The 26091-nt window shown below is 42.1% G+C and overlaps 1 protein-coding gene across 3 annotated transcripts in view; it reads right to left on the bottom strand.

Annotated features, from left to right (window-relative positions):
- MAP4 (microtubule associated protein 4) overlaps positions 1 to 26091 on the bottom strand; it is a 166351-nt gene that overhangs the window by 116633 nt on the left and 23627 nt on the right. For all 3 annotated transcript variants that reach the window (XM_075492147.1, XM_075492148.1, XM_075492149.1), the window contains exon 2: positions 18177 to 18230. The gene's annotated coding sequence lies outside the window, so the exon portion shown is untranslated. The remainder of the gene's footprint in view (positions 1 to 18176; positions 18231 to 26091) is intronic.

The raw sequence follows: 26091 nt of genomic DNA, 5'->3' as shown, positions 1-26091 counted from the left end.
TTTAAAAGGATTGTTCAAGACCTCTTCATGTTCCAGCAACAGCTCATCTGCTATACCCAGTATTTGCCCCATCTGTTCTTTTTTATGCTCAGTATCTTTGTGTACCCAGTAACCTGTTTATTTTGATAAATAAAATCCATCTTTTTGTTAGCTAATCTGAAAGATACAGAAGAGTTATTTTCATCTATTACCCATATCACAGACCCCCTGTCTTGCCATCTCATTCCAAAGAGCTCCTGCTATTTACCCAATTGAGTTAGTCCCTCCCTTTCAAAGTGAGCTCCTTTCTGGGTCTTCCCACCATCTCGTTTGATGTTTGACCTCATCCCCAAGGTTGAGGTTTGCTAACGTACACAGAACTTGTGCTCTGCGAACCGATTTAGAGAGTCACAGACTCACAACACCCTACCGATCCCAAAGAAGTTAGACCAGCACTTCCTCACAGAAGTTTTACTTTAAGTGACCTAGTGGAATAACTTTCAAGGAACATCATCTCATCCAGCCACTCTCTGAAAGTAGAAGCAATACAAACAACACGTACTTGCATAAGCCACTGCCTCTAGCTTCCCATCTAGGGAAGAGTGGAATTTATTTCCTGAACTTTGTATTTCCATTTTGTAGCTTCCTTAACTGCACTGTTGTGTACATGCCTCTGGGCATGCACAGTCTTTGAATTTAAAGTTATGATCAGTCTGACCCAGATTTTGTGCATCTCATCTGAAGATGGAGAAAGGGGAGAACAGGCAAGTGAGGGCAGGGGATGCTGCCCACAAAAAAAAGATACCTGAAAACCTGTAAACTGCTTAAACAGAATCATGCTTGGCACAAGACAGACTGACTTCCCTCAGATTTTTGGCAGAGGGAATAGATTTTTCCCAGAGAAGCATATACATGACAGGTCCCCCCCGCCAGTTATTCAAGGCAGAGCGCCGGCTGCCTGCCAGCCCCGCAGTGACACAGCACTTCAACCCGCTGCAGAGAGTCCTGCAAGGCTGCTGGTCTCCGAAAGTGGGTATGTCTCATCCTGTACCAGGTGAGCTGTGCTCAGCCTCTGTTCTTCCACTTAACACTGACTCGGATAGATCTCTACTACGGTTAACGCTATAGTTGCTCCTACCAAAGTAAAGTTCGAGCAACCTTTATGCCAAAGAGGTATAGAGAAATCTATTCATAAAAGTAGCACATCTAAGAAAATAAACAAAGCAATATTTCCTCACTTGTTTGTTTGTTGAAAGGAGACGCTCTGATACCCAGATTTATGAGAAGCATGTATATTAATTGCATCAGATCCACTTGCTCCTTTAAAATTAGCTCCTAACTACATACAGAACAAAATCCCCGACTGGAAGAAACAGGGACGGCTCAGCCATAATTCCCATTTCTCTTGTCGTAAGTCAGCTTGCTTTTCTTAGACGTGGCTCTCATGAGCACTTAGCAGTGGCTGCTGAGGCATAAGAAAACAGGATAGCAGGGAGCAGATACATGCTAAGTCATCTTCCTTCACAGTATCCTGAAGGGAGTCTTCCATGAAAAAGATGTCTGCATCTATCTTTCAAAAGGAGAGGACACATCAGTGAGTCAAGTTGCTGATGTTTTTTACATTCTATGACTGGGCACAACAGATCTATGACCTAATTTAATTTTTTGTAACATTTTTTAGGCACAGTCTGAACTAGTGGGATTAATTTTGCAGGGTTTTTTTGTTGTTGTTTTGTTTTAAAGTTAAACAAGGTAAGATCTCTGCTTTATTTTTGCAGATGTTCCGACTCACAGGAAATCACTCAAATTACTAGAGGCTTCTTCTCAGAGGTAATGAGACACAGGTCAAGGGACCTTTAATAAAGCTTTTCCAACAAAACTTACAAATTCATGCTCAACTCGCTAGAAAAACCAATGCAACAGCCTCAAAACGGGTGTCCAGAATTATAGCTCTCCTAGTTTGGAGAAAAGGAGGCTGAGGGGCGACCTCATTGCTCTCTACAGCTTCCCAAGGAGGGGACATGGAGAGGGAAGCGCTGATCTCTTTGCCTTGGCATCCAGTGACAGGACACCTGGGAATGGTTCAAAGCTGCGGCAGGGGAGGTTTAGACTGGACATTAGGAAGCATTTCTTTACCGAGAGGGCGGTCAAGCACTGGAAGAGGCTTCCTGGAGAGGTGGTAAATACCCCAAGCCTAGCAGGGTTCAAGGGGCGTTTGGACAAGGCCCTTAATAACATGCTTTAACTTGGTCAACCCTGAATTGGTCAGGCAGTCCTAGATGATCACGGTAGGTCCCTCTCAACTGAAATAGTCTATTCGCTTATATTCAGGAATTAGTTCCCCAAAAATGCAGTGATGCACAGTTACCATCTCACTAGTAGAGGGAAGACCATCCAGTCCAGATACTCAAGACCAGCTAGACAAGCGTAAGTACCTGGTAACTAGTGGTATGATGATGTATGTGGCAAGTAGAAGACTACAGATATTTCCATAGTAAAATCAAACACCAATTTTAAGCTTTGAGCAGTTGTTTAAACCGCAGTGCAGTTGGCAGCCCTCTTGTAACTCTATGGGCTGAAGCAAACAGCAGAGAGCAGTTTCCAGCTCCAGTCTGCCACACCACTCGTGCTGCCAACCTCAGCATCACGCTAAGGGTCTGCTTACGTAAGGCATCACATACAATATCTTATTACTAATTTCAAATGCATGTTTGGACTTTCAGCAACATCAGGATTTCAGCAAGAGTCATGTCATACAAAACCACATTCTCCTTCAGACAATACTTAAATACAGTAAGAGCTTCCAACTATTATTTACACAGCTTAAGTAAATGCCTCCCTCCTTTACAAAGGACAAAAGAAGTGTCAAGTACAGAGAAGGTAGATTTGGGGCATTAGTTGGTTTTACGCCTGGATTGCTACAACAGACAAAATACTTGTAGAGTTGTTTCCCTTCTCAGCACAAGTTCTCCAACAGCCTTCTGGCTAATTTTAAGTATATAGAACACATTAAATAAGTCCTAGAACCTCCAAGCTCCTATAGGTAACAAGTCAAAAAGCGCACAGCTGAAGTAAAGGAAAAAAGTTCCTCTTGGTGCCTCCACAGAGAAACACAAGGAAGACATAGGCATTTCCACTCAGGACTACCAAGCCACAGTACATGCTATCCATCAGGCAGGCAGAGTTTGGGAATCGGCGATGGACGCAAGGGTACTGCAGAGGACTGAGGACTGGGCAAGGTGTCCCTAAGAAGTCTGGGCTTTTATACAGAACTCAGTGCCACTGAACCGCATACTAATAACCATAAAATAGCTCCAAAGGCTTGATGCAAATCTTGGTTCGCTTCCGCAATCAGTTTAGGGCCACACACAAGAGATAGTAAACATAATGTTTTAACTTCTCACTTTAGGTAGGTTTAATGAAGTTGTGATTCAGCTTGTCAACAGAATTTCAAAGCTGGGGCAGAGCTTCAGCCATATTGCTTCCTCATAACACAGTTTGCTCAGAGTCATTTCCTCTTCCACATCTGATATCTCACTACTTCCACTTATCAGGTCACTAATAACCTTCCTCTCAGCTTTTGATTCAGGCTGCTAGCCTCACTTGAGCTTCTTTTCCTATAGGAAAAGCCTACACAATGGAACAGGTTAAACAAGCTCCGAGTGACACTACACAGGCACTGGAACAATCCCGGAGATTCTCAAGCTTGTCAATAGCCTGTTCAGTCATGGGTAACTGAACTTGCACATCAGGCAAGCAAGGAGCTAAGACAGATCCAAGCAGATAACGAAATGGACGCTCCAAGTACCGCTGGTCTTTCACTTGGGAGAGGACAGTTAGAGTAACCCTATGAGCAGGCATGAATATGAGCAAAAACACTGGGTTCAGGTAAAGTCTTGGGTGGAACACATGTATATATGTGCTTTGGATAAGGAAAAAAGCCTAAGTCAAAAAAGGAAACAAGCCTAAGAAAGTGGAAGGAACAGGCAAAAGAGGAAAGTGAACATGAGAGCCACAAGACAACTGAGCAGAAGCTTGACCACGGCACGCTTGTCAGTCAACTTCCCATTTAGCACTACAGCTCAAAGATGGGAAAGCTGCACATTGATCTACATCTGGACATGAGGGAAAACAGCACAGTTACCTTCCAGGTGGGTTCATGAACTTTTCCAGGCAGTGGCCACAAAGACAAGCTGGGAAGCCGTTGTGGTCTCAGCTGGGACCCGGAGTAGAGAATCAGGAAAATCTGAAGCAACTGAAGTGACCCTGCAGAAGATGCTCAGGATGGCTGCAGGCAGGGGGGCTGCGAGCACCACAGGTGGTGAGCACGGCCTGCATGCCAACTGCGCTGCATTAATGCTATTAGTCACTCACTTTCACAGGCATGTTAATATTTTGAATAAACAAAGAGCAACTGTCAGAGCAGAACGGAAACCGCCACAGCGAGGCCAATAGACTATGACAGGGAAAGTCATCTGAACAAAACGAGCTCTAGCTGACAAAGGCCTTTTTTTTTTTAATGCCATACCTTCAACTTTTATAAATTGCAACTTCCAAATTTCAAAGCTGATGGCTTAGAAAAGTGTAGTTATTTCAATTTCATGATGCCTTGTAAGAGTCTACATAATTCTGAGTTTTATTCACTATTTCCAAAGGGTATCCATCAATTTGTCGGGTTTCATTACTTAGGATACGAGCCATTTCTCCACTGTTTAAAGTAAAGCATTATTTTTGCTGTTAATTGATACTGCAAGTATACCCAACTTTTACAGCTAGATTGCATACGAGTCTTTAATGAACATTTCTGCTCCATAAGCTTGAGACATTTTCATCAACTAGACTTCCCTTAAGAAAGCAATAATAAAGCCAATGGGGCATGCTTTCACCCCATTCAATTATTCAGGTGGCATGTGAATTAGCACAGTAAGGCAGCAGTCTCCCAGTATTCATGTCGCTTCAGTAATGTAAAAAGATTCTCTCAGTTTTCTGGAGATTTGAGACAACTTCTATTTTCTTCCTGCCTTTCAGACATTCATAGCTTGGAGAGCCTACACTTCGTCAAATGACAAAGTCTACAAAGATAACTGGGCAGAAATCCTGAACTAGCCAGAGGAAAGCTGTAAAACAACCTCTCCTCTCTCCATACGTGGATCTCCTACTCGCTGTCAACGTAAAAGCCATAATTAAAGTCAGCTTGCAAGCTGACAGTCCAAAATTTTTCAGGTTTTCTAAAGCTACATTTCAGTTTATAACCATTCTTTTTAGATGTAGACATTCACTTACTTAAAATTATCTGTACTTGATTTAATAAAGAAATCATTTTTCTTTAAAGTAAAGTAAAGTAAAGCTTCTTTTCTTTCAAAAGAAGCTGCAGGGACCAGGAGAAGGCCATCCAGGGGAGGTAATGGCAACAAGAACAATTCAAGTCTACTTTTCTCAAGCATAGATAGACAAATTGTAACTTGAGGAAAACCAGCATGATTTGTCTTTCTGAAGAGGAGGTGCCCAGCCTAACAAATAGAGTGATCAGACATCAGCTTTGCATCTCCATTATGGCAGTTACATCCCCAACATCAGGCAGATCTGCAGAGAACATTTGAGGTAACTTACACAATCCGCACACACCAGGTAATGAAAAGCTCCCAAACGCAAATAAAAATTTCATTGGAGCCGGCTAGAAGGAAGACTGTTGTAACAGCTACTAAACACTGAAATACCTTATGAAAGGACTATATACGTTTACAACCGTAACAAACACGTCGAGATTCCATGGCTGGGCCACCCTTTCCAGGGCAGAAGCCTTGTGATCCAAGATGTTTTTCAAGAAAGTTTAGCCTGATGCCAGCAAGGATAGATCATTGCACCACTCAACCTTTCCACCTTTGCACTCACATCTACACAGACTCTTCAAAGAGGAATGCAATGCTCTGTACTGCTCATCTAAAATACAAACTTTGCACCAGCCAAAAGAACACGCTTTTATAGTGATCTCTGTCCACGAGGAAGTTGGGTCACTCCAACGTTTAACTTGGCTGTAATTTAGTATAGGAATTCATCTCATCATAGGTTTCAACAAGAGAGGTCTCTGGTGATACAGTCCACAGCAAGAGAGGCCAAAACCTCTCCGCAGTCAAAGCCTCTGCTATTTTACAAAGTGCCATTTGCTGCTTCCCATCGTGGTGTTTAATGCATCCCACCAAGCATTCGCTTCCAAACTCACCCATGCAGCCGGGCTCCTGGCGAGAGATCACCTGCAAGGGCAGGAACTCTCCTGCAGATTCCATCGTGTTCAACTTAACGTTCACCTCTCCCACGGAAGAAAGGCAATTCTGCCCGAACAAAGTTGCCTGCGGGGGGACTGACTGCATTACTCCCAGTTATTATGGAAGTCTCTATACACAAACTGATCCCTGTAGCCAGATCTGTTATTAGCGGAGGGAAGGAAGAGACTTCGAGGAATCTCTGTATTCTACTGGCAGGTACAATGCATATTATATGCTCCTTATTATCATTATTTTCAATTAAGTAAAAGCAGTTTAAAAATAAAGTCTACATTCAGCACTTATGCAAAATAAAAATAATTAGCTGGAGCTAGATCTCTGTCAAAGATCAAAGCAGAAGGAATACCCAAATGAAAGAGCATCAGTAAGAATTCCTGTTTGCGCATTGTCTAAATATATACACACACACACGTACAGGTGCCTGTATACATGACATTCTTTAATGACAGAATAGGGAGACTTAGGAGGCATCAATAAGAACATGACATGGCTGACTTTAGCTGTCTTCATCTTTGATTTTTAATAAAGAGGAGATCATTTCTCACTTGGCAAATATCTGACTGTCAGGAATCTCCTGGGTCAGCCCTTATGTTGGTGTTGTGAGAATAAAAGACCGTTAGAAAGAAATCAGTCAATCATCTTCCATATAACCAACACTATTGGTACAGTTACTTTGGAGTAAGAGTTCAAGAGCTGCAGGCTGCTCAGAGAGGTTGTGGATTCTCCATTCCTGGAGATATTCAAAACCCAACAGTACGCAGCTCTGGGCAACCTGCTCCAGGTGACCCTGCTTTCAGCAGAGGGGGGTTGGACTAGATCATCTCCAGAGGTCCCTGCCAACCTCAGCTATTCTGCGATTCTGATATTCTTTGAAAACTACTGTTCAGATATTTGAAACCAACGATCAAAAGCCTATGAACAGAACAAGCCATGTCCTAAAGCACTTCCATTTTGCATCTTGAAGGCAAGCCTTAAAACCAAACCGAAACAACCCTCCCAACCTCCCTGGCCACACATACAGTTTTGGAAAGGATCCATTTCTGTCCCAGACTCTGAGAGGATAAAGTAGTGTGGAGAGCGCACAGTAGTGCAGTCCTGCAGTAGATATGGAATTTCATTCATGCAGTGGCTTTTGCTAAGAATGGAAATGAGACAAGGCTATGTAAAAAAAATGAGGAATAATTCCAGACTTTGCATCTCTGATACACAATGGCCAATCTTGTTCATTCAAATTTTCAGGTAACTCTTGCTCTTAAATTAAGAGCTAAAAATCACTTTGGGTGCTATGAAGCTTGCTCTAGGAGTCCTAACTAGTCCTGCAATGGAAAGGCAGCCACCGATCCTGCTTACTAATACACAAAGGTCTTCCTCCTGCTGCTTCAAAAGACCCACAAGTTATTACCTGTCTGCAATAGAGTGTGAGGCCAGAAGTCAGTACAGTAGGAAAAGCTTGACTTGCAAAACTATGAAGACAACCAGAATTAATCTGGAAGGTCAGCTCCAAAAGCAAGAATTTCATGTATATACACAAGAAAGATGCTAGTTTCTCAGTACTCCTCACCTACTTCTTCCTGCATGGAAAGGTATATGAAAATGAAGCTTTAAGATAAAAGCAAGTATTATCTAAAAAAGCATCCACATGTTACACTACTTGTAAGATTATTTGGGCTTTTGTTAGCATACTGCCACCAGAGTTGTCCTGCCCAACTGATGGGGCTGAAACAGCAGCAGTCCCATGGCTAGGAGCTGCTGATCCTAGTCAAGAGCTCCCTATCCAGAGCACCACACTCCCAATCCCGCACAGCGATGTGTGGCCACAGGCTGGGATGCAGCAAGTAAACTTCTGCCTCATGAAACAGAAGGAGGGAGAGCACCATATGAAAGGGGCTTTTTCTTGCTCAATTTTGTTTGTTTTTTCAATCTCTGGGCTGATATTTTTCTCCCTGTAGTTATTTCCTAGTAAAGGATTAGGATGTCAGGTGAGAGTAAGAATGGAAATGCACAACACCTCTCCATCAGTTGGGAACAGCTGACCTGTTATTATTCACATATGGCAGGAACATTGCCCTACTGCACCTTCCCATAAGCACCACAACAGGCAGACAGCCTATCAACGGCAGCTACAGACACATAATAGTTCAGAACTCTCAGAGCACTCTGGATAAATATATTGTATTAAATTTATTATCCAACTCTAGTTTGGAATACTAGGCTTCTTCCCTTAAGGATAAAAACCTGTCCTTTTGCGGGTGACATAAGACACTAACTTGTCACATTGATTTTTATGAAAGTAAAGATAATTGCATCATGTTCTATTTATGCATTCATGTATTCCGCTTTAGAGAACTTATTCCCAAAGTAGTGCTTTAAGGAAGACATGAGAGGTCAGGAAATAGGCCCAGCTATGGCTCTGAACGTGTTCAGAGTTGCTGATGAACGCGAGAAGGCTGGACTTACCTGCTGCTGTTCCAGCTCCCTAAGAGAACATCACGGGACTCGAGGATGATCATGTTCAGAAGCATTACTTCTCTGGAACACAGCATTTACATGGCATAGACTGGCCCTTGGCTTCTTCCAGAGATCTCAGTATGAAGTCCAGTGTGCATGGACGGTTGTACTGCGCAGTGAGACTGCAGTTGCTAACTCAGATTTCTGAGTCTCAGTTGCAGGTTTCCCATCAGTTACACTCCCTTCTGGCCCTAACGCAGGTTCTTCCTCTGCTCAGGGTGAGGAGATACTTTTTGCAAAACTTGCTTTCTTTTCTATACAGCAAAGTAACTACATGCAATGGCTCCAGAAGGAGATGCATGGGAACTCTAGGCATGAAGCCTACAATGCTCTTTATCAGCACACTTAACAGCTGAGCAAAGTCAAGACAGCAACTTCTTTTGCTATCTGGCTTTGAAGAGCTCAATTCTGGTCACAGAACTTGTAGAGACAGAAAACTCCACACACCCAAGAGAGTAACTCCACCACATCCCTGAGAATTAGACTTAAATTGCTCTGGATTTGTCTAAAAGCCTGAAGTGAATTTTGCAGTTTTTCCATGGTACATACCACTGGAGAGGTAGCGCAGTTCCCTTTGACAGCAAGGGCCCCAAGCTGCCTGATAAGCCACTTTGACAGAAGATTTAGCACAGACAGAGCTGACCAATGCTACCAAAACCAACAAGAGTGAACAATCATGAATTGAAGGTAAAACTGTTCAGACTTCCCTCCTGCCCAAATCACAAGTGAACCCCAGAAGGACAACAAATGGAAGGCAGCCCACCTGAACCAGTCCTGAGTGTTTGGAGAAGCTTCCCTGGAACCAAAGAAAAGTCTTTGATCAAGTAAGGATGGTGGGAAGGGGGAAGGCTCACGTAGGAAGAGGGCCTTACATCAGTCTAGCCACGACTGGACAAAAAGTAGAGCCAGGAGGCTTCAGGAGTGTCAGGCTGAGAAGAGGAAGAGTGATACAACTGCAAAAAATCACTCCAGTAGACCACTTCCAACGCTGACTTCACTTCATTTGTACCCATTCCCAAAAAAATACGTGGCATGTATTTGTGCCTGCAAAGAGCGTTTTACTACTGTTAATTATACTTAAGCACACCAAGATGAGATAAGAGAACACCAGCCTCCTGAATGATTCCCTCCCTTTGGGCAATTTCACTACCATTAACCACTCAGCAAGATGGGGTAAGACTGTCCAAGTTAGATTGCTGCAGTATGAGCTGTACCGCTTCCAAGCTGATAAAAAGTCACATTAATAAACTTGCCTTAAGTTACAGCAGGATAGATACTCTGCCAGAGCAGCTTCACTGGGAGTACAAGAATAACTTTCCTATAAGCCCCAGCAGGGATTAGGGACTCTAGAAGGTGGGGGATTAATGGTCTTGGCTGGCCTTCAAAAAAGCCACATGGAAGATGAGTTCATAGATAATAACTGTGAGGGACTTTCAAGTGTCTAGCTCCGCACAGGCCTACAAGCATTGAAATAAGAGACCTAAAAAAGACTGGTATGTCATCTCCAAAACCCATAAATGCTTATCTAAGGAAAATAAAGGAGTCTGCCCACCTTCTGCACAGACTTGTTAAGTTTTAGCTCTAAAATGACCTATTCCTTAACTACTTTAAAAAAAAAAAAGAAACTGCCCAGAGTCATACTTGTTTGCTGGTTTTCAAGCTGTCTCACAGCAGACAGGATTTTCTGTGCCGCACACCACGGAGAGGCAGCACCAAATAAGGAGAGTTTCATTAATCACGGGGGGAAGAGTCTCCTGTTTTCACTTGGCAGAGGACAGAGGGGAAGACAGTCAAAGTGGGGGCAGGGTATGAAAACTCTGGCTGTTAGCAAAGCACTTTCTTCCTATGTTGCATATTGACTGCTAAGCCACAAACCAAACAGGCAAGGCAAGCAGCTGTTCTGTCAGCTGCTTTCCTTTAATAGCACATGCATCAGAAAGGAAAGCAGCTCCTACCTCCCCAAGAGCAAAACCCAGAAAATAATGGCTTTCTGGCTTTTGCTAGAGTCCCTTCTCTTGGGAGGAAGAGAAGGATGGCACATTTCTAATATAGCAGATCAGTTGATAATTCTCATTTTTATTAGGTATTTTGTACCTCCTCATTCTTCTTCCTGCAAGATCATCTCACTGCCATAGCCTGGGAAGGAAGACTAACGAGTGCACAAAAAAGGAGAAGTTTCACTACAAAAGTTCACGTCAGCCACTTGGTCCTCAGGTCAGCTCCTCTGAATTCATCCTACTCCACATGTGTCATATATGCCACTCCCAGAATAACAGATCTTGTGCTTATGTGAGAATTTCAGCTTTCATTTCTAAGATGATTTTTTCTGTTACTGCTTGTGAAGAAAACTGTACTGTATGAACACTGGAACTACAAACCAGGAGATGAGAAAGAGCTCAAGTCATGCTCTGAGAAAAAATTTTTAGAGATCCAGTCCAGCTTAATTATGGTTGTAATACCGCTGTGCACACCCTCGATACCTTCATGAAATCACAACATTTTGCCTTATGTATATATACACCTGAGAGAGCAGGAGGGAAAGTAAGCCCATAGAGGATGGATTCTGAAATTAAGTTAATCAAAAAAAGCTCTCATTGAGGAGTAAAATAAGCAGCCATTAAATAGCATTTAATGTGTTACATCCATATTTTATCTCATGCATACATCAAGAAGTTTATTGCAGTAAGCCTTCAAAATTCCAAGTTAAACCTCCTGTAGAAGAGCAGAAAATTCAAGCTTGTGGAAATGGTCTGGCAGAAAGGGGCAAGACTTCCACTCAGCAACTCCGCTCCCTTATTTCACAAGGGTTATCAGAAGGATAAATTGAGTCATAAATGGCACTGGAAAGACCTTCTCAAGTAGAGCTCCTGGAGGCCAGCTTTATGGCTTCTCCTACTCAGATACACAGCCTGATGCCCACAAGAAAGGCTGGATGCCATCTGCTGCAAGCAAACTGACTTTCTGGAGAAGTGCCCCAAGATCAATACGTTAGCCAGCGTTACTCAAAAAGCAAGATAAAATTTGAGCAAGGAGCGTAAAACATCACAGGTTACGGAGAGTAGCAGCTACAGCAGATACAACCATGAAAACAGAAGCAGCTCATCTGGCAACTGGGTACACACAGTCACCGCTTCCAGGAACTGAGTTTACATACAAGCTTCACTACTCTACCTATATAGAATAATTCTAGTTACGTTAGTGACTATATTAGAGTAGCTACTTTACTTTTAATTAAAATAAGCACCTCTCTCGACAATGTAATTATATAGCATGAGAACCTGTCGATCAGGACACAGAACTGGTAGCTTCAGAATGAGAAAGTTGACTAGTAAACTGTTTTCATCAATGACAACTCATCACCAGCTTGATGTTTCAGAGCCAGATGAGTGGAACAGCAAACCTGTCAATGCTTTTTTCAAGTAGATTTGCAAAGAGCAAACAATACTTTAAAGCTTTCCACTATTGGAAGGTCAAAACACTTTGGAAGAATGAAACAAACCACACTTCTATACTAAGAAATGAGTTTTAGCTACTTGCAAATTCTGCAAGATCTTAGCTATAGCAAGTAAGTTTATGAACTCATCAGTTGCCTTGGAGAATCGTGCCCTCCCCTCAGGCCTTTGAGAACTGACAGATATGCCCTCAAAGGAACCTGGAAATAGAACAGACACATTTGAACGAGTGGAGAGGTAGGGGTTTGCCATTTGAAAACCACAACAAAGTGTTATGGAAGCAGACGTTTAAAAAGGAGAAGCAAATGCTCTGTTAGTGCCCAGCCAAGGTTTTGGAGCATCAGCCAGAGCAGAACTCTGCGGGCATGTAGGCAAACTAGTTCAGAGTGAACGTGCCCACTTACCAAGCATTCGCAGCTTTCCATTTGCTTCACGTGTGTTAGATTTTCAGGCCAGGAACAAAATTAAGTCCCTGTATGTCCATGGAGGCCACTCAGATGCTCAGAAATTCATGGAGAAATGAAGTCCCTAGACACGTGGGAGCAGAGTATACCTAGAGGATTGAGAGCTGTGGTGCCTGCTCCTTCCTGTTAAGAACAGCTTTGAGATCTCCAAATCTGTCTTTACACAGTGGTGTGTTACTAGAACATGCTTAGGAAGGGCCTGGCTCTTTGCACCACCTTTTGCAATTCAGTGCCTGGGTTTTGTTCATCTTGGGGCAAGTACAGATATAATGGAGATTAAACATATTCTGTGTCACTAGGAGTTACTTCTAAGTAGGGATATTTGTGCCTACACACAAGTGAGAAAGACAAAAAAAAAAATCACAAGTCCTTTTAAAACAAGGTAGAACCATGTAGCTTTAAAAATGCTGAACACACTTGGGCACCTCTGCAAGAAGAACTGAGGTCTTTGGCTACAATAGCTGATGAAAGGATTTGCTAGAAGCCTGGGAAGTAAATATTGCCTGCCTGTGATTCAGGAGAAAGAGGCACTCCTATTTGGTAATGTAACAGCTTTAAAACAAAGAAAGGTAGAACAATAATTTAGCTTCAGAATCGTATGTGAAGCAGGGAAAGGTCCAGTGAGTCACCACAAAACTCCCAGAGGGGAGAACATACACTTTTCTGAGGGACCACAGAATATAAGGCACATTCACGTGCTCCATTACCAGTGTTAATGCACTGCAGGCCAGCGGAGCAGAGACTTCCTCCCTCAGCAAGGGAATTACTTGCAAGGTAACATTATCTCAGCGTCCATTACTGCTTGTGCCAGAACGTAAGGCACATGCAGGCACACTTGAGGCAACATTACCAGACGCCTACACCAGTTCTAGTACTTCCCATGCCACCCAAGGGGGAAAAAAGAAAAAAAAAAAATAAATACAGGTACAGAGAAGTGCTAGAAATTTGCTCAATAGTACATTAATAGGTATTTAAGCTGTAGGCCAAGGCCCAATATGAAACACTGCTAGACTAGAAGTTAAGCAAATATGCTCACGTCTCCTTCATAAGGATGTTTATCAGATTCTTGAATTATAAAAACAGTACATTCTGAAAGCACTATGTCATCCCAGACTGACAAACTCAACAGCAAGGAAAGCTAAAGGTTACATGCCAGACCCTTCTGCTTCCTCTGGACTTGTGGCTTATCCCTTTTAGCCAGAGAGGGATGCCAGCCTAGCCCTTAAGCTGCTGCTATTATTCCCTACCAGCACGCCATTTTAATTCTCTCAAAGAAGGGAAACACTCCTGCTCTCACGTGATGTTTATTCTTAGAGAGGATCCCAGGGATTTTTATTTAGCTAAGTTCAGTCATGCAGTTGGCCAAGTGCCATAAGAGCATCACAGAATTTCTCAGTTCTGAAAAGGGAGCAGCATTAGTGCAGTATAGACATATTAACAGCATTAAAAGTGGTAGGTTATGCAAGAAAGACCTGGGTAATTGAAGATAAATAACTTTCCCCAGACAGTTGTTACTGCCATACAAAGTTCATGACAGACTTCGTAAAAAGAAAAAAAAAAGGCACAACAGCCATAGTCTGAGGTCAGTTTAACTGCTTACACCCATCAAACAGCTGAGCCTCATTCCTGCTGAGGTAGTCAAAAGAACTAATTCTACCATTTAAGCCTTTCCATTATCTTGAGCTGGTTTTAATGACAAAACCCCTACCCAACTAAGAAAGCGACCAACATTAGCTACTAGTGACCCAAGTTACCAGAACGAGAACCACATTTATGAAACAACTTTCAAAAATAACTGCAAACTTAAGGCTGGGAGACATGTCCAAGGTAGTGAAGGCACTGCTCCAATTTAGTTTTTCTTCTAAGAAACATGCTCAAATGTTGCAAGCAGATGAACACCAGTTTAGTTCAACTAGAATGGTGCCTGTGTGGTTATCTGGTTAAAGGTTTAGGTGGAGAAAAAAAACCAAGATGTCCTGTTAGCCAATGCTTGCATCAGGCTGGAGCATGGGAAAACGCTGAAAGGAGGTAGAGCAAGAGGCCTTATGTTACTCCTCAGTCTCAAGGAACGTATGCGAGAGTAATCACTTCCCTTTGGTTTTTGAAATCTGATGGGGTGGCAACAGGGGGAAGAACACTCATTTCTGAAATGATTTAATGCAGAAGAATAGTTTCCACCTTCCAAAATGTATGCAGGAAAGCCAGCAGAGGAGGAAGGGAGTAGCTACTAGAGTTCAACCACTATTGTATTTATATTTCCGTACTCTTGATAACAAATACATTCAACCATGGCTGAAAAACAAGGCATTGGTTAGAAAACAAAAGCTGAGCTTTCTTTCATGAAAGAAAGAGCAATAAAAGAAATTTCAGGTCTCCCCGCAATGTTACCAGGTACAGTCTATTAGTTTCTTTAGAGAATTATTCACTTCCTTATTGCAGGTATGGCTGCAATATCCAGTATCATGGTACTGTGCCCTTTGACAGTCAGTTTCCCTTCCAAAAAGAGAAAGATAAGAGCCAAACAGATAATTGTTCAGTGTAGTACTGAAAAAAAACAAAACAAAACTTTTTAAAAAGTTTTAATTAAAATAAAGGGTTCTGCCCACATCACTTCAAAGGAAGTAAAACCAGATGTGGTAAAGTCAACATGGTAGCACTGCCTTCTTCCCAAGGGTTCTCTCTTACTTCAAGGGCTAAATCTTCTCGGTTCTGTTCTCAGCATTCAGCCTAGAAGGTCAGTGCATACTTCCTCAACTCCCTTTTAAAAAAGGGTGGGTGGTAGTGCCCCAGCCCCTCCTCCAGCACACTGCAAAATCTCTCGGGAGGACAAGCAATCGTACTTGGTTTGCTAAAGCACAGAAGCAGAGGAAGTTGGTTCTTATCTGCTTGCCTCACCTGAGCAGAATTCTCTGTGGGCAGAGCTCTGCTGCAGGAGGAGTCACACAGCAAGTAGCAGCTACTTGCTCCTACCACAATTACATCAGCAGCAGCCCCAATCCAGTTCACTTTTCATCAGTAAAATTGATCCTGAAGATGTGGGTTTGTGCATGTTTCTTCCCAGTTACACAAAAACTATAAGTTAATCCAGCAGGTAAAGTATTTAGAAGTACTTTCTCCCCACTTATACACATGTAACCAATACAATAACCAACTGAAGTTCTAGGTGCCACAAGTCATAGTCAGTATTTGCAGTTTAAGAAAGCAAGTAAGATGACCAAACATGCAACTGTACTTGGTTGAAAGAGCTCGTAACAGAATAAGCAGGAAGAACCCATTTATTTCTGAGTGACAAGCCTAGATGTACAGGTTACTGTTTTGTAAAGAACCCAAGATATTCCTCAATCAGGTCATCCAACAAGAACCAACCAGCCAGTGCCAGACTCACACAAACACGTCCTCCTTCCTGCCTGCTCTCCCGGGCTCCTCCAAAGGATGTTGGGGAGGAAGTTGCCTTTATTCATCTAGGCAGTCAATGAGCGTGGATTAAATGTTCCCGGATAAATTACTTCAGGAAGCATTTTTAGCTGCTGAATACAGTCTGTGGGAAACACCTGTTTGGTTTCCATGTCCTGAAACTGTGGAACAACAAATGTTGAGAGGTACAACTACATGTATTCCTGGGACTCTAGGAGGCAGTTTACACTGTAACTCTCATTTTTGTACAATGGAGAAAAGAAAGGAGGAAAATTATAACATAGCAAACTCACCCCCTTAGACACTTGGGAGTTAACAACAAGACCAAGTAAATTGAAGTCTGAGATCAATTCCAGACATCCAAGGAGTCTGGCAGACATTAAGACCACACTGGTCAAAGCTAAGTGAAGTGGAAAGGGAGGAAAAAAGAAGATCAAGACCAGAACATGCAGGAAGGGCACTCACACTCCTATGTCGTCTTCTCCATTCAGCTGCACATAGCACTCACTCCCTGCAGGAGAAGGTGACAGTCCACCTCCCATGACCTCTTTAGCTCTATCGAGGCCACAGTGAAAAGCACGCACAGCATTCGGGGCACCTCCCCTCCCACCCCCTCCCTCCATCCCACCCAGAGGGAGATAAGCCATCTTATTTGGCTTTTATTCAAACGGCTTTTAGAGAACGACTTAAGATGGTTTGGCAGGCAGCCACAGTACACAGTATAAACAACTGGTGGCATGGCTGGCCCTAACTGAGCCTGGTTCCAGTCATGCCATGAATGGATACAGAAGAGCATCAGCCCCACTGAAAAGACAGAACTTAGCGCCTACGACGTTATCTCTGCACCTGCCATTTAAGGAGACTAAAAAAAGGCATTTTAGGAACAATTTTATCCCATACCCATAAGAAAGTTTTAGGAGACATACGAGGCTACTGTCACTTCAAGACAGTTTTAGTAAATTGTAGTAGATACAGTTGGGGATGTTAAAACAAGCTGTAATTGAACTGCATCCATTTGACTCCTCTGCATTCTTTACAGCCAAGTACCATCGGATGGTACTGGCAGACTGACATTAACAGCTTAGTCATTTCTGTACAAGTCTGTGCCCTGTGTTTCACTGGTTTACATTCTAGACTACCTTAAGGTTAAGGCAGAAGGAAGTATTAATTAGTGGAGCAAACAGGCTGATACTGCTCTCAGGACTTGAAGGAATAGGCAGCATTTGAGAACAATCACTGTCATGCTAATCAAACAGCAGTGTAGAAGACACCTGGGTCCCTCAGTCCATATAAGTATCATGAAAAAAATCATAATTCCTTCACTAAAACATGTTATGTGAGCTCTTGCACCTCAGATATCCTCAGACTGCAGACCTGACGACAGACTCCAGTGAAAGTGTAGCTTTATGGTGCCTTCCACAAAGGAAGGCTAGGACAAGAAACTCAAATGATCCACTGCTCCAAATTCCTCACAAATCAAATCAGATTTGTTTGGTTTTTTTTTTTCTTAGTCTAGTTTGCTCATTTTAATCTTTTGTGGTCCTCTTACTCTGATAAAAAGTTTCCAGTGACCAAGTTAAACAAGATGTCTGCCCTTTACAGCACAAAAAGCAAGAAAGAAGGTCCAGCTGGCCAGAAAGGACATCACTTGAGTCACACACCAGCCCTGCTATCTTGAACAGAAGCAGGGGAATGTTAGAAACCTTAATAAATACCCAAAAAGAATGATGCAAAAAAAAAGAGCAGTAAATAAAGTGTTTAACAGAAAAGATTGGAAAGGTAAGTGCATTTCAGATATGTTTATTCTGCAGAAGTTCCAGTCACAGAACTCTCCGTGTAAGGCCTTTTAAAGACATGCAGACTCTCCCAGAGTCCGTTTAACACTCCACTTGTCATAGCCAAGTGTGCCTGCTCTGCCAAGCTTTGCTACTCAACTTCTGTCAGAGATTATGACATGTCAGAACTCTAGATGGTAGCTGTATTTCCCAGAACAGATGAAGTTTTAGTGTGTACACACAGCTGTATCAAACCTTTGCTTTTGATTAAAGATTTAGTGTCATTAGAAAAGTAGGTCATACCTCAAAAACAGGTGTTCCCTTTAGCAGGTCCTTCAGTCCTCAGAAGCTGCTTATCTGCAAAATACAATGCATGGACAATTAAGAGGAAGCCATACAATTACAGACTACTTGGATGTAAGCTTATTAGGGATGGCTAGGAGATGATTTATGTTACTCAAAATTAACTAAATCTTGAGAAGTTTTGCTACAGTCCCACTACAGTCATCCAGGTACCTTTCCTTAATGTTCGCTCCTCAACAGGAATACTATCTAGCTGTTACCATTTCACATCAACACTTGCTCAACCTATTAAGGATATACCATAAAAATTGTGAGCAACTTTTCCCTCATCATGCATGTTAATAGCTTTTTACAGACACACCATTAAAGCTGAAGTAATCCAGGATGATTAGGACATCCCTCCACTAAGCAGTATTTCAGGTGCTCATATAATGCCTTAAAAGCTCTCACAGTCCCTGTTAGGCATACACCTGCATAGCCACCTGCGACAGCCAGGTTTGATTCACACACCAATTTTTATCTGACCAAGATGAACAAAGCTAAAGAGGCACCAAAACATCTGGGGCCTGATTGACCAGTTATTATTACATAGAACCACTGTACAAGGCACTCTAAAGGCTGTCACACAGCGGAACTGTCACATTTTAGTCCAAGACAAGTGAGAAAGCAAAGGTGAAGCTTGTTTCTTTCAATAAAGCCTATACCACTCCATGCCATTTTCTGTACTTCCAAACTTCAGAGTAGAATCTCTTGCAATGTTATTAATACCTTCACAGCCAAAACCTACAGGTGTTGCAGGCTCAACTAGAAAAGCATATGCTGTATTCTTTTAAGGATTACATTAATGATACTTGGATTAATATTTTAAGGGGATCCAGATTAAAAAAAAAAAGAAAGAAAGAAAGAAAGAAATCGGGAGCTGTATTTCAGTTGTGCACAGCAGGCTATTTTCTATATGTTCTCCATTATTTCAGTGAAGCTATACCCACCAGCTTTACCAGGGAACCATCTCCTCATCTACTGTCCTAAATTTTTCTATATGATATGTTACACTTCATTTGTTAATGTCTCTTTATTGTAAAACAAGCACATCTACACACAACAAAAAAATTCCAAAGTAATACTCCTGATACTCTCCATGCAGTGCTCCGCAGAAAAGAATATAAACTAAGCCGCAGTCAGTTAAGTATTTCAATCCACATGGAGAAATGTCCAACTTGTTCTTCACCATAGCAAGTAATCCAGCCAGTCTCACAACAAAATATCATCTCAGTACCTGCTTATTAATGAAAGTCATATAGAAACACTAATGCTTGTTCCTCTCCGTACAGACACACGTTTCGTGTTACATGGAAGCAAAATGCCAGAGCTTTCAGTTAAATGAGAAAACAGCCCACTGAAAAGAGTATCATTTCAGCTTTAATAACTGATAAAGCACTCAGGAGTGAGAAAAACCTTCTGAAAGAGTCCTGTTCGCTTCAGAAGGGGTGGAAAGGAGAGTTACTAAGTTAATTAAGGAATGGAGAAATATCTTGTGTATGATTCAGATACACGAGTATTGTGGATGAGCTCTTGCTTGTGTGGTAACACTAATGCTCCCCTTTCCAACAGAAGGAAACTCCACTAATACACATCATAAACCCACATTTTCTTTTTCCACAGCATTATTTGCAGTCTAGCCACCCTGCGATAAACTGGGGCATCGAGGTCCTTCTCCCCAGCTACTCCCAACTGATGAACACCCAGATCGCATCAAGCCCTAAACGCGCAGCCCGACAGTCTGCTCCGTTAAAGTTCATCCCGCATCTATTGCTGTGATCCACCAGGTTATTACTTTCTGACACAAAATATTCCAATCTCTTTGCATTGAAAACACCAAACTTTAAACTTTATCTTATTTGGGGGGGGGGGGGGGGGGGGGGGGGCGGGGTGGGAACAACCCACAGCCCTATCTTCTGTGGCAGAACATTAAAGAAAATGAAAAGTATTAGCTACTTTTTTAGTGCTGGGCATTGCTACTCCATCCCAAACTGGGTAGCGCTGCATCAACCATGGTTCTGATACCAGTAAAGTAAAATCTACCACAGTTTCTTGGTCTGGGCAAAAACATTTCTTCCTTTGGTAAACCTGCGTCTCTAGTTGTTCTTTAAATAAACCCTGAAGGAAAGAATTCCTATACTACCAAGGTGGTCTTTACTATCCAGTTGTAAAGACTGCTTTTTTTCCGTAAGTATGGGGTGTTCTTGACTGACAAGCAGAAATGCTAAATAATCTGTCTGTCTTACCCCATATTAACAGATTTGCTAAAATTGCAGGTGTGGCTGCAAAGATTTTTATGCACTAGGTCTTACAGGAGCCTAAGATAGACTTACCTGGTCCCCTCACATAATAAATTAAGAAAATATGTGAGGGGACCAGGTAAAGTCTATCTTAGGCTACTGTAAAGTCTAAAGACTCCAACTGCTTACAGAAGTGTTGGTGAACATCCGGGGGGGGGGGGGGGGGGGAGTCATCTGTCACCTGGCTAGCAAATACCAACTTATGTGTTCCACTATTAGCCATAATTGTTTTTCAGTTTGGAGAAATATTACCTGAAACTATTTTAATGTTAAGATACCTGTCTATACATTGCAACCCTGATGCTAAGTTTGCAACTTTATTTCTCCCCAACACAATTTTTATGCAAGTGACACTGAAAAGCAACACAACAGAGGAAAAGCAGTCTTATTTCATTTACATCCCACTCCACACCCACTCTTCATTTTTATCTTGCCTACACTATCGGAAAACAGGTAATGCCTGGTATGCATACTGTCCCATCATGTTTGCTATCCCTATAATATCCAGTTCCACATCCTGCACCAGTAGTTCTTGTTCCTCAGCTCTTCTGGTTCCCAAGCTCCTTGCACTTTTACTACTAAACATTTCAATGGCTTCTCTAACTTCATCCAGTTTTCTACACAGACGTTTTTTTCCCCCACCAACTGAATTGCCTGCATCCCATTAATACACTAGACTATTTTCTGCTTACTACTCAGTCTCATACCTTCTGTTTCTTTCTCACCTGAGAGTTCACCAAATCCACGCCATCTATAATACAACACTTATTCTGAGCAGTCCCAAAAGCATATACATATTTCAGGGCAAACATTAACAATTCATTTCTGCTTTTTTATAACTTTGAAGGTTCTTACTGCTTTAAGTAGCAACTACTTGTCCCTGCCAGTTTCCAGTGGCACCCCTTTTGAGGATGGAGTAAGCTACCACCTCTCCTTGGTCCACGAGGAGAGCATAAAACTTACCTCGGTGAGCCACCCAAAAAGGATGCAAGACAGAAGCATGGAAGTGATTCCCCTACAGCCACCTCACAAAGTTATCGTGATTAGACAGTCTCTAGTTCCAGTAATTTAGTAATTTCTGTATCAACAGTGCTTGTCTCAATCTGCGTTTATGTTGCTGTACTGCCAAAGAGAGAGGTATTAGAGCAAACCTCCAGTTACGTTCAGGATTATCACTCTTACCCCAGCTAAATGGAATGTAATTCAGTGTAATTATGTTTATAACAGAAAGAATGTGCCATTCGTCATATCAGATGCCCTTATAGGCTCCCTCAATTTCTCTAAACAAGCAACACTTTGTTTTCTCATCCCCAAATTCAGAAGACTGTTTCCCGTATCCCAGGAGAGGCAGCCACTCGATCTTTTAGTTTCCTGTTGTCTCTCACCCTTCACACTTTGTTTCTAAATCTCTCGATAAACAGCTTCCTTTAAATAGCTCCCCATCTTAAACATGCATGGTACATGAAGATCACTCGATATGAAAAGCTGAGAGGGGCGGCACACATTGCAGCTACAGCATTCCACATGCAAAGCAGTATCACGTTGTCGAATACCATGGGTTCAAATGCAAAGCCTTGTAAACCCTGAGCTATATATATATATACATGGTGGCCATGAAACCCAGAGATTAAGGCATCTCAGATTTTCATCCCAGTCCTCTCCTAGAGGAGTAATGCTAGCAGCAACTTAACTACAACACCTTGACACAGGGAAAACCACCTTTATAGCCACAAGCCCCTGTCTTGGCTCCTTGCCCATAACTGAACTCACCAAGATCCTAAACCAAGAATTTATTCTAGAATATATTGTGGACCTTTTTTCTTCATGGGTACCATTACCAAATATGTAATGAATTTTTGTTAAGCATCAAACTCCTGTTCCCACACTTGCAGGAGGCATCTCAAATAAAGCTGACAGTATTTGAGAGAGATTGCTTTTAGATTTGATTCTAGTCCTGAGCAGAGCTTCTCCCAGGAGAGAAGCAAAGTGCTGAAGTTAAACCAATAACTTCAAGAGTCTTCAAAACACAAGATGGAGTTCCACTGAACTCTAAGAGTAAATAATCTTCTAGGGAAACATTCATGAACAGCAAGTCAGACTTTAACGGTAGTGACACAACTCTTACTACTTGTAGAAAGAGATCATACTTCCCAATTGCAGGTAGCACACAGAAGAATAAAGGTAACTGTAAAGCAAGCAGATACTCTTCAGCAATATCCACATTTAATCCTTATTAAAGAGGACAGGCTTTAACGAATAGTCTTCTGTAGCAATTCAGGTTGACAAAGTTATAAAACAGTGAGGTTCATACAAGCAGACAGTAAATAAGCAGCTGCACAAGTGTAGCTGTTTTTATAGCACAATGGATTTTCGTATGTCAAGAGCAATTTGCATACAGAAACAACATGCAGTGATTCCAGAAAGGTGGAAGAGTGACTCACGGATTGCCAAAGCACCAGTGTCAAAGACCAACCAAGGACATTCCAGAATGATCCCAAAAGGCTGGACAGTACAAGAAATGCTAATTGAGAGGTAAGCTCCAGCAGCCAGTGGTCTTTAGTGAGTTAGCGTACAACCAAAGAGCGTGGGGAGGGAGCAAGTAGTCCTGTGTACTGTCTTGTAACGCAGTTGACAAGAGGCTGAAAACACCCAGAGAAGGCTGAGATTAAACACTGACAGAAGTGATCTTTGAATCTTTCTATAGATCTTTCAGATGTGTCTACACAGAAAAAAAACCCCAACCTTAACACAAACATCCAGATCCACAAAAAGAAAAAAAAAACACCAAAAACCAAGGCAGAAAATGCCCTTGGTGAGAAACAAAGCACATTCCTTTTCAGCAGAAGCTCAATTAAAAAAAAAGTCATTTAAGCAAGACCAAAGTGTCTCTTTTCACAGTTGAAGAACTCTGCTGCGAACAGGACTAAATCAGCTAAAATTAGCTATCGCAGTTGCATTCCCAACAGCACCTCTTGCTTCCTCTGTGGAGGAGTAGTTTTGGTGAAAGTAGTCCTAATTTGGATTCAGAGCATGCAAATTCAAGAACAGTGATTTCTGTCCAGTTCCTTCCACGAACACTGATGCATAAGACAAACTGTCTTTCACATTCAAGTTTAATCCTGTTCTGAAATATTTATTTTTGGAACAATTCATTGAACAGTAAGCCTTCAGCCTAACCAAATTACATCTAAAAATAAAAGTATTAAGAATTCTAGAATTCTTCCTACTGTTACATCTAATCAATACAGATCCCTTGTGACTCCTGTCATAGGCTTTATTTGTCAAAGCACATGCCCGCGCCCACACTTAGCATTATCCAACAACCTGCCATCTTTTTGGCTAGGATAAACCAGAGATAGGCATTTTTAATGACTTGAGATGTTATAGAGATTCATAAAGTAAAGATTCAGTTGCATGCACATTAGAAAAAGGAGCTGTAAGAACCTGAGTCTTGGACTATGACTGAAATAGGAACACACTTCAGTTAAACTAAATGCAACTGAAGCTCTTCCAATGGCCATTTTGCTTTAGCTGGGGCTGAACACTAATGATCACCTGAGGAGGACACAGAGAAAAAGAAGCTTTCATTATTCAAATTTCACTTCTCCTCTAATGAAAGGCTGCTAAACTGATTGAGCTTCTTGCAATCACGAAGGAACACGAAGGCTACCTCCCCACTAGGAAGTTCAATGCCAGAGTTGACTTAAATGTGCCCAAGATCACGGTGACTAGGAAAGGGCTGCATTCACACTTGTAAAGTCTTACTCTTTAAAGCAGAGTGGCTGGTCCTGGTCCAGGCTAGCTCTTGAATAGCGTCCAGCAGTGTCTGGGAGATAACTTTTGCCCTAGGGCAAAGACTGCAACAGGAAATACTCTAAAAACAAACAGCACAGACACTGTATTCCAGCACTACCAGAAGTCCCCAAGCATCATGTAATTCACTAGCACAGGTATAGCCAGAGATGCCAGACTGTGAGAAGCTTTTACTTAGTAAGTTGTTTTGATATTCACATCATCCCAGCTTCCTGGAAACTCCAGTAGTCCAGCTCATCCTCATCTGCCACTATGAAAGAGCGTACCACCAAGGAAGTCCCCCCAGCCCACTACTGTAAGAAACAGGGTTGTTTGCAAGGTCTTATCTCTCAATGACTTTTTAAAAAAAAATTATATTTTTTGCTAATCTTTAAGAAGTCTTTTATAAAGTCTCTCTGCTCTAGATTGTTCCTTTTATCCAAACCGAGTATCTGGCACATCTGTTTTTCACAGGTTATTCATTAGGAGGTTACTATGGACAGCCAGCAGCTCTCCACATACTCTCCTCTGTAGTTTTCCTCTACCCCTTTGCGGTGTAAGCCACCCATGCATAACAACTTCAGCTAAAAGAGAGGGCTATTCCCAGCCCAACTCCCTCTTGACTCACACGGATTCAATGCTTTCACTTTTCAAAGCAGAGTTTAACAAATAGCTGGAAGTGTGAAGTGATCGTAAGCTTTTGCCAGTGCCTAACCTACAACTGCCACCCCTCTAACCTGAAATACTGCTGAGCTGACTGGCTGCCTAGATCCTTGTTCTCTCCTGCTCCATACAGTGATCCATGTTGCTCCATTAGCTGTATTTCTCAACTGTGGAAACTCCTGCTCTCACTTTGCAAAGGAACTTCTGTGAGCTCAATCCTATTCAAGCTGTAGTTAACGCTTCATTTTTACCCCACAGAGGCAGCTAGTCATTGCTTCCAGACACAGCTGAAGGAGGATGAGGAAGAAGCATAAGACTTCTAGCTGCAAGTCATAAAAGGCCCTGAGGTCCCATGCCCAGCAAACAAGCCTGAAATAGGTTTATCAGTAGCCAAGTTGTAACAGGTTGTTCAATACGTAAAACAAAAAGCATCCTTCTCTTACTCATTTAATCCACACTACACCCTTTTAGAGTAGCAGTAATGTAGAGAACACCACTGTTTTCTCCACAGCCTAATCTGGCGAGTCCTGAGATGGTTCGAGAACAGGGCCATTTGTTTCCTTTCCGCTTCCACAGATGACAAATTCTTACTATGCAGATCAAAGAGTCAATGGAGTGGTCAGCGATGCTATGGACATTTAAAAATGTAATGTGAATATATATCAAATAGAGCCAGCTGCTGGTGCAGCCCTGAACAGAGAACACCATAATCTCATTTGGACTATGAAATGTTGTCTTTCCTTGACTTCGGAAAAGGAAAACCAAGAAGGAAGTTGCAGGTGCCAAGAGCAATTTTACAAAATTAGACCAGATTAAAGAATGTTGTCTGCCATGGCAGCTAATCTACTAGCGTGGGCAAACGAGAGAAGTTTGGATTTCCCATTTCTTTGGGACCTTGAATTCTGCCTCAGTAATGACACGTTACCATGGCAAGAGCTTTACAGCAAAACAACTATTGGAGGAGAATTCTAACTGTATCTGACATTTTACTATTGTAAGAAAGCATGAAAATTCATGAGACTTAAATCTGCTTATGTTTTCAAGGTTGACGCCTGCCAACTTTCATAATTTAAGTGTCAGAGCTGCCCGTTAATATCTCCTCACTTACATGCCAGCCTCCT

The sequence above is a fragment of the Mycteria americana genome, chromosome 2 (assembly GCF_035582795.1).
Source record: "Mycteria americana isolate JAX WOST 10 ecotype Jacksonville Zoo and Gardens chromosome 2, USCA_MyAme_1.0, whole genome shotgun sequence".
Taxonomy (NCBI): domain Eukaryota; kingdom Metazoa; phylum Chordata; class Aves; order Ciconiiformes; family Ciconiidae; genus Mycteria; species Mycteria americana.
The sequence above is the reverse complement of the archived record's forward strand: the minus strand, read 5'-3'. Positions and strand labels throughout refer to the sequence as shown.